This window comes from Atta colombica, unplaced genomic scaffold (assembly GCF_001594045.1).
Source record: "Atta colombica isolate Treedump-2 unplaced genomic scaffold, Acol1.0 scaffold236, whole genome shotgun sequence".
Lineage (NCBI taxonomy): Eukaryota > Metazoa > Arthropoda > Insecta > Hymenoptera > Formicidae > Atta > Atta colombica.
The window spans coordinates 237,116-246,845 of NW_017259334.1; the positions used below are offsets into that span (position 1 = coordinate 237,116).

Here is a 9,730-nt window from a genome sequence, read left to right on the forward strand (position 1 = left end):
TAATTAATTGAACAAAATCGCAAATTGCGTCTGCGAGACAGAAATCTGCCAAATGAGTATTCACTGAATATGATATTGAAGCACTAATGAACGCGGATACAAGTACGCCGGGATATTGACGATTTCTTAACAGCTGCAAGACCGTTCTATGCGATAAAAGTAACTGTAGGATAATGAAATGGCAATTATCAGCGGCACAGTTTTAATTAGCTGGGCTCTGTGCTCCGGGTGATATATGATACGGTGTACAGTTGCGATTGTAAAATCGTGTCAGCCAGTATCTCAGCTAAACACAAAACGCAATTTTATGAAAATACTTGAATCAAACGAAAAAGTTAGAAAGCGCACAAATATTGCTATTCTGCCATTACTCAAAACGTTCAAGTTTAAGACGGAGGGAATGTATATAATTTATAAGTTACGAGCACAATCGTTTATTGCAACGTAATCATTGATTCAGCGCATTTCCATTTTTTTTTATATTTCACAGAATGATTCATTCTTTCCAGTTAAATCCCTTCTCGTACTGAATCGCAAACAATTTTTCTCTGAAGAGAATGAATTTTACTGAAATATCTATAAATTTAACTACAGATTTGGAAATAATATTTTTGTTAAACTATCAAAATAATTTATAAGAAACTCAAACATAATAAATTAATCATGCTGTAATTAGCTTGAGCATCCGACATAATTATTTTAATAGATAAAATTATTTTTAGTGTATTATTTACTGTATTCAGCTAAATTTTTAGAACTTTAAATCTTTAATAAAACCTTTCTATGCATATTCATTAAAACGTGAGAAAATATTCTATAAATTCTTTTCATTTTCCATTGTACAAATGTATTTGCTCTATAAAAAAAATTTTGTATTATCGATTCCCAAAAAAAAGTAAAGTTAGATTTTTTTTAAGTAAGGAGACAGAAACAATTTTAATATTTGCTTGACGAGTGACTCGCGATCAGGAAATCATTCCGGACTTTACTATGTAACTGAATTTTCGAAGAAGGAGAGTGATACACTTCTTACGATATCCGTAATGGTCAATCGACGATAGGATCGACCGCAACCGCGCGTGGAATGCAGCTATGCATCTCATTCTCCGTTCGATGTCCCTCGGTGAAACCAGCATTGCACACGCGGCATACGCACGAGTATGTGTACTAGCGGATAAAGAGGTCGTCGTAAATGCTTCGATGTTAATTTGCCACGAGTTTTGTAGGACACGCCGTGCGAGGCAAAGCGAGGCGTGGCGAACTCCAAGTAGAAGCTCGCTCATACACGGCCAAAGAAGGGATACGATGAGCGTTAACTACACCTGAACGTCAGCCTGGACATACGTCGAACGGTTTCTTGTACCAAGATCGATGCCCTGCCCGATAACTTCCTAAGCATTTTGTATCGTATCATGTCCAAAACTGTCTGCGAGGATTGTTTTTCCGATACATTTTCAAATAATTCCAAATAATACTGATTTACAAGGTTACTATTTCTCAACAGATGAATGATAACTTTTATGTATTTTTAACTACTGAAAAAGAAATAAGATTTAAAAAGTTCAATCATCTACAAATTTTAAGAAATCAAGGATTTTATTCTTTAAAAATTTTTAATAATGAGTCTCAAAATTACCCACTATAATTGCTAGAAGTTTATATGTAATTTTTTTTTACAAGTGTATAAAATGTAAATTAAACATCTTCGACTAATTGATTTAACTTTATTTATAGTTGCCGGAGTTAAAATCGAATTTGAACTTCCGACTAACTTACAATCTGAGCTGAGTTAATAACAAATTTGCTGAAATTAATAAACTTTACCGTGTACAAAGTTAGATTGTTATATTATTAAAAGATTGTTATTATTAGACTTCAAATTTAAAACGGATTAGGATTCTAATCTATTTCGTACCATTCAGGTACTCGTATTCTTTGCTATCTTGAAGAGAAACGTGATCTTCCGGAAGTACTAACTCTAAAATTAATTTTACCTATATCTATAGAATGTATTCGAACGGTTCTTTGCTTGGGTCAATGTCTTGTCATGAGCGCTTGACTTTGCTTGATATATCGATATGGCTAATGCTTCATACCTAATGATACACTCCGTAAGTGATTTAAATGCACATCGCGTTGTAAGCTTCCGGCTGATGCAACGTTATAAAACGAATGATCGGAATTATTACTCACTGACACTGAACCTTAATGGTGAATCTTGTTTGCAGAAAGAAGTTTATTCCTTCTTATGCTCCCACAATTAACGGATATCATTGGAAGAAAGTTGGGAAAGTATATATGTAATTGAATCATATATGTAATTGAATCATATCGAAAGTCACTGATAACCGAATGAAAGCGATGACGCAGATCGAACGGTGATCAGTAAATAATTATATTAGTTATTAAGAAAGCGCAATTAAGGATGTCTAGATCATATCTCAAAACATTACCAGAAATATAAAAATTGTATAGATTCTATTATTATATCTAATTATCTGTGTAAAATTTGAGCACAGTTGTTTAGAAGCTATTTTTTAAATTTTTTATTAATCTTGATTCTTGTATAAAATCGTGTCGTAGTACTTATTTGTAAATTTTATGACAAAGTAACATTAAGAATTAAATTTTAGACATATACTGATCAAACATATATTGATCGAATAATAATAAATATTGTATGCAAAAGTTTATTTAAATTCACTTATTCGTGTAAAAGTTATTGATCGGAAACTGTAGAGAAAAAATGATCATTTTGTTGCATAAATCTAATATTCGTTGTTTCACGTTTTGCAGTTAGTTTCAAATCTATGAAAGACTAGTTAATTAGAAAATTTATACGTATTTGTATGTGCGATGTAGTAAATATAACACATACACACACACACATACACACACACACACACACACACATACACACAATATATATAATATAGTGATAGTAATATATGTTAATAATACGTAAAATGATATCAAGGAAGATGATTTTTTAGAATGTTAATTATCCCTTACATATTTTACAAACGTAAACTTATTTGATGACATAAAACACGCAAAAAAATAAATAAATAAAAGAAAAGCCGTATGTAACATCTGTTAAACTTTTTCGTCAAGTAATTGTGACTTCTTGGCTGAAATGCTGGTAATTTTATCTTCTTTTTGTGCTGATTTTTAAAAAAATCTTTATCTTATGTTTTTCCAAATAATCTTTTTTATCTTCTACTCTGCGTTTCAAAATAATGACAATATATAAACAATATAATATAACAAAATAATGACAATATATTTAGCTAAATTAGCTAAATTAAACGAAACACAACGACTTCGATGTTTAATAAATGACATTCATGCGCGAAAACATATGAAACAACAAGTGTTATCCTACACTATATGTATATTATATGTACATATACATATAATATACATATGTAAATATTATGTATATATTGTTTATAGTACACATGTGTACATGTATAATACACATTTGTAATATTATATACATGTACAATATACATACTAAGTTGATTGATAAGTTCCTAGAATGACACATTAGTGGCGTTACCACATCTAATGTGAATTTCCAGTAGTGCCAATTTCCAAACCTCTCACAATTATACAATTACAGACAGCTTGATGACAATCAGTTTATTTGTAACAGCCACCGAAAGCACATAACTTCTGATATTTTGTAAAAATGGAAAAAACTGAAATTCATGCATTTCTATTTGAAAGACTTGCAAGACTTTCCAAAAAACTTTGGGGGAATCTTCAATCATTTCTTGCGGTTTCAAATAATGTGTCATTCTAGGGACTTATCAATCAACCTAGTATATGTATATACTGTATGTGGATCTGTATAATGACTATAATTTACATCATTTACTTCATTTCGATTCCCCTTTATTTTAAGAATTCTGATACAATAGAAACTAATCTCTTGACATGAGCACAATATATTTGGTTATCGACTCAGCGACTTTTTCGATTTTCGTCAAGCGCAATCAGAAAAAAATCTCAGAAAAAAATCTCCATTATCTTAAAAATATAATACTTTTCTTTCCAAAATTTTTTTAGGAATTAATTCTACACACATGTAGAAATTAAAGGAATGCAGTCTTTAACTCGATTTTTTTATCTTCTCACTGACGAAGACCTCTTAACTTCTTTTATGCTATTATTTCTATAATTAACTTCTTTTTAATTACATATATTTTTTTTTCTTTGCTTTTATAGAATTGAATTGTTTTAATATATTCTTGAAACGTTTTCAAACATTTCATAACCACTACTAAGAAACTATTAAAAAATCAAAAGATTTCAATATCTTTTTTTTACATTTTTGGATATATGTAGCTGCTTCTACATATATTGGGTTGTCCGGAAAGTTCGTGCCGATGTTGAAGGAAAATTGAAACACAGAAAATTTAAATTTTAGTATACATTTATTAAATTATATAGGTTAACACGAACGGTCGGCACGAACTTTCCGGACAACCCAATATATACTATTTAAATAATTTTAATATAAAAATTTATTGCGTTCCGTAATATAACTTATGTTACAAGCAATGGTTGCAGTTTATTAAAGATCCTCTGTATCACCGTGAATCAATAGAATAGATAAACAGATTCGTAGAATCGGAATGTTTGAACAAATAATGATTGAGCATATTATTCGAAACCAAACCTGCGCAGATCGCTGCCAGCGCCCTTTGATTGCATTTTCTGGCTTGGTAAGCAACTTAAGAATGATGGTTCCGTTTTATTTATAAACAGCCACGCGGTGCGCAAAGGCTCGCTCGCGTGCGCTCACAGCAAGTTGCCGGGTTGAACGCCTCCAAGTGCAGCAGACCCGATAAAACGCTAACAGAGTACGCTTTATGAGCTTTTTTCTTTGTCGCAACATTCGCTCAACTTTTTGTTCGATTGTCGCCACGATTGTCTTTAATGCGCTGTTTATGTTGGGCAGAGTGTTAATTAAGAATTGAAAAATAATTGCGATGGATCGCGTTGGTAGCGGCGATGCCATCGTTCCTCTTGCGTAACTCCGGCGCCGTAGTCACGCTTGGTAAAAAAGTGTTACGTCCGTTGCAATTAGAACGAGTGGAAGAAAAAGGCGACACCTGAACCTCGACGAAGGCAATTAGGCGGTTATACTTTGAAGAAAATATAAACTTTATATTAACATTTATTATCATACAATTTTCTTTTTGTAAATAAAGCAAAAGAATATCTACACTTGAAGGATTTCACTTTTGCCTAGAAATGTTAATTTTTATTTCTATTTCTTTATTATTTTTTTATTATAAAAGCCAGTCGTTGAGCAAAAGTTAAATGTAAATTGCCTCGATCGCCTTAATTTCTATATCTCAATATTTATTCTTATCAGCCTTTCTTAATTACATTATGTAGAAGAAAGTTTGTCGAATGCATTCTATTTAAGAAATTTTTTATTATGTTTTTTTTTATTAATTTGTACGCAAATGAACATTGGAAATTGTAGCTTGATGTTTCAGATCTTACCATTACACACATGTTTAACTTTTTACTAATAAAACAAATTGATTAATTATAAGTTTTTCCATAACATGTTAAGAGAGATATGTTTCAACCTGATTGCCTAAATCATCTTCTAAATTATGTCTCTTTTGAAAATAACGAGTTTATAAATAAAAATAATTAAAAATTTAAAATCAAGGAAATACAACATCAAATTACAATAATTTATTGAAAACAAAATCAAGATTTAAAATAATTTAATAAATATAATTTAATAAATATAATTTAGTAAATAATAGTTAATAAATAACAATAATGGAAAGACATTATATAACTGGCTTGAACTTATTTTTTCACAATTGATATTGAAATTTATATTAATTATACACACACACACACACACACACACACACACGCACACACACGCACACACACACATATATATTATTAATAATTGTTAGTCTTATTATCTTATGATGATACAATTTAGGAAATTTGATAGATAAAAATATCGATTTAAAAATATCTAGTATAATAGTTGTAAATATCATATGTACCTATGGTATAATAATATATACTATAAGTGTAAAATATTCTAGTAGTAAATTTTTTTTTACGAAAACATAAATTTAAAGTAAAAATTATGTGATTACATAATTATCAGTTACATAAATTAATTAAAAGATATAACATCGGATGTTTTTAAAATGCATAAAACAAAAAGGTGTAACCATTTATTTATATTTATAACTTTCATTTATTGCATTAATTTTGTTAGTAAATTATGTTTAATTATATCAAGTAATAATATAAAAAAATTGATCAAGACGATTTAGAATTACAATTAGACAGCCAATATGAATTCAAGAACATTCCTCTAATCAAATTTCTTGTTATCGATTATTAATTCTTATATGGATTTAATGGTATCACCATCAAGTTTCATCTTGTGATACAGTGTGAGGGAGATCTCTCAAGCGATTTCTAATCGCTCATTTGAAGAGCTGATCTCTCCGAATTATTAGCGTACGTAAAACGCAAAATATTGAACGTGATATACGTCAGCGCACGTCCAGCTTCTCGTGCAATTACAACTTTCATTCAGGCGCGCAAGAAAAAGAAATCCGCGCGGCAGGCCGCGGTCGTCGTACCCGTGTAGCGTGACTCCGCACCAATCTGGCTCGACGACCTTTCCTGCGCGAGCATCGATGTCTCTTTTCGTGAAACACCTACTTGCTGTACATTGCATGCCTACTTAACCCGTTAGCGTGCCGAGTCGTATTTGCCACTATCTCTGGACATTTTACTATGTGCGTCAGCTTAAAGTAAATTGAAAAGAAACTATTGCTAAAAAAAGAAAAAGAAAGAAAAGTTGACAGAAGTGACTCTCAAAGAGTCTCTCTTAGAAATGTAAAAAAAATTTTTATAATGATTTTTTTCTCGTTAGATTACATTGAGAGAAAAGAGAAAAAATTTGCTGTTTTTTTATTGAAAACGACAGTAAAATTATATTTTAAAGAGGATCGCAGCCATATATTCTTTATACATGCATATATATTCTTTTGTCAAGACAATCATATATTTTATATACATATAGAATCAATGTAGATTAAATAATTTATTATCCCTCCCTCCCCCTGAGTATGATAGCTCTCCTTATAATTGAACCTTGCGACTGACTTATTACTGTCATATCGTTATTTTAACATTATCTTTTACAAGTTACATTATCTTTTACATTTTACTACTTTATATCTACTTAACAATGCCTTAATCTCCATCACTTAACATTGAAATTTTGGAGTATCACTGTAAATATTATTAATTTTTCAATAGATATTTAATGGCTGTCTCATTAAGAAATAAAAATTATCTAGGAACAAAAAGTCTGTAATTTTTGAAAAACAAAAGAATCAATTAACAACGATATTTTTACGAGTGAAAAATTTTTGTATTATATGAAGAAATTTCATAAATTTCATAATTTCAATGATTCTTTCATTTTTTTTTTGACTGTTAGCGAGATAATTCTGAGGGCACATATACCTACTCTCGGTAATAGTGTGAACCTCTGACATGGCACGCCATGAACAAATCCAAGTTCTACCGGCTATCCCGCCATCGTGCTATGTTCACGGCCGTTTTCTCGAAGGAATAGAAAGACTATTCCTTCGATTTTCTATGACTCGTACGAGTATGGGACTAGAATCAATACGGAGAAAACATTCACTAGAATAAGATATTATCCTTCAATGAACGTCTACGCACTCGTACAAACCGGTTTCAAACTAGAATGTTGTTTCCGAACGGCGCAAAAGTGTTTGACAATATTATGGCAAAGTAACTTGTTGGCAAAACATTTCTATAAAATTGATTCAGAAAATTCACATTTAATATAAATGGAATATAATTTATTTCCCCGTTAATAATTTATTTATCTTCCTTTGTTTTTACAATATATAATAACAATACAATTGAAATAATATAATTTTTGTAAAAACTATTTTAAGAGAGATAGAAAATCTTAAAATAAATAAAATTTGAGCAAGAGAACGATATAATATTTTTAGGCTCCCCTAAGAGAGCTTCTTTTGGCCTCCACGCCGAAGGCCGCCATTACAATCGCCCTGAACGGATTCCTGAGCGAAATGTAAGACAAATTTGCGTTTCTCCTCTCTATCGCGAGTCACGCTTGCGTCCTGACGTCATTTTGCAGCAATCCGGCCGCCACGTGACAGGTATTTAAATGTACCGTACAGAGTTACCCCCGACGTTGCCGTGCAACAAACAAGAGCGATGCCTCCGCTCGGCCTTCTCCGGCGACGTCGCGATTCGCTCTCGAGTGTCTCCTCCACCTTTTCTGCGCCTACGTTCACGGCTACCTCCTTTTCTCTCTCCTGGGCCTGGGTTCCGCAGGGGGAGAGAAGAAGGCACTCTTTTGCAGGTAACGCGCGCCGTTCACCTGGGCGTAGAGAGAGAGAGAGTTTGGTTCTTCAGTCTCGTAGCGGCGGGCCGGAGGGAAAGAGCTCCGTGACCCTGAGGACAATTCTCAAACCTTTTACTTCGTTCTCTCTTCCTCGCTGCGAATTCGCGAATTTGCTATCAAACATTTTGCGCTTCCTTCCTTTCTTCATTGTCTTCCGGCCTTGTGAACGCATTATCGCTATCGACAGCCTGTGTTCACGCGCGCGTGAGTTCAGTTCAGTTCAGTTCCGTTCCGTTCTGTGAAGTGAATTATCTTGGGCGGATCGTGAACGGACTTCTTCAGTGGTGTACATGTACCCTGGGACTAAAATCTTATCGTAGAACATAGGGAAAATCGACGTAAGTTTCTCTGAGAAATCTTATATCGTAAAAATCGGAATCGGAGCGTATTTTGACACGTGAGCGTGATCTTTTTACAGCATTTCTTCGCCAATAGACGCCACAGAAGCTACTGGCGAAAGAATTTGGACGCGAAAGAAATAAATACGAGATTAAATTTGATGTTATAATTCCTGAACGAGAAATTCTAAGGTCGTTGTTTTTCACTTTTAATTTAACCTCTCAATTAGTAAAATTACAAAAAAAAATTTTTTTTTAATTTAATTAAATCATTTTTCAATTATCAATGCTGAAAAACTCGTTTAAAATTTCATTGTAAAAAGAACCATTTCTAAAAAATTTGAATCCCTGAAGTGTTATTTTAAATGGTGTTTTAAATCTATGACGAATGCATGCTGTAAGATGTATGATTTCTACACGTGTGGAAATTTTTAAATCGCATAAGAAATGTTGAAATTTATAGAGCGCGATCATACGTCCGGGATCTTAAAATATCAGACTGTTGCTAGTAAATGAGCGTATTACTAGGACTTGTACAAAATTTATTTACGAGGTTCTGATAAATATACAATTAAAAAAGTCAAAACAAATAATTACAATTAAAACAGCAATAATTATTATTCATTCTTGATAGAGAACCGTAGCAACACGTTTTAACGTTTTCCTATTTTATTATCAGTAACATAAATATTGTGCCTCATCATTGAGCATTTTTAACGAATAAACCAAAAACATTAATATAGAAACATTTTAATCTTCTTTTGAGAAATTTGTTATATAAAAAATAATTTCATTCTAGGAGATTTATTTGTATAAACACGATGAAAAAATTTTTTCATGTAATTTGTTACACAAATCATGTAATTAACCAACTTCTTACTTTAAAGTAATTAAATTATATATCCAT

General features: G+C 31.7%; 2 protein-coding genes across 2 annotated transcripts in view; both read left to right on the top strand.

The window, feature by feature from the left end:
• The window catches only part of LOC108688550 (aminopeptidase N-like), a 33,896-nt gene that overhangs the window by 18,344 nt on the left and 5,822 nt on the right, over positions 1-9,730 (top strand). The window lies entirely within an intron of this gene.
• The window catches only part of LOC108688617 (sushi, von Willebrand factor type A, EGF and pentraxin domain-containing protein 1), a 54,542-nt gene continuing 53,505 nt past the window's right edge, over positions 8,694-9,730 (top strand). Inside the window, exon 1 of the mRNA XM_018194949.1 lies at positions 8,694-8,823. The gene's annotated coding sequence lies outside the window, so the exon portion shown is untranslated. The remainder of the gene's footprint in view (positions 8,824-9,730) is intronic.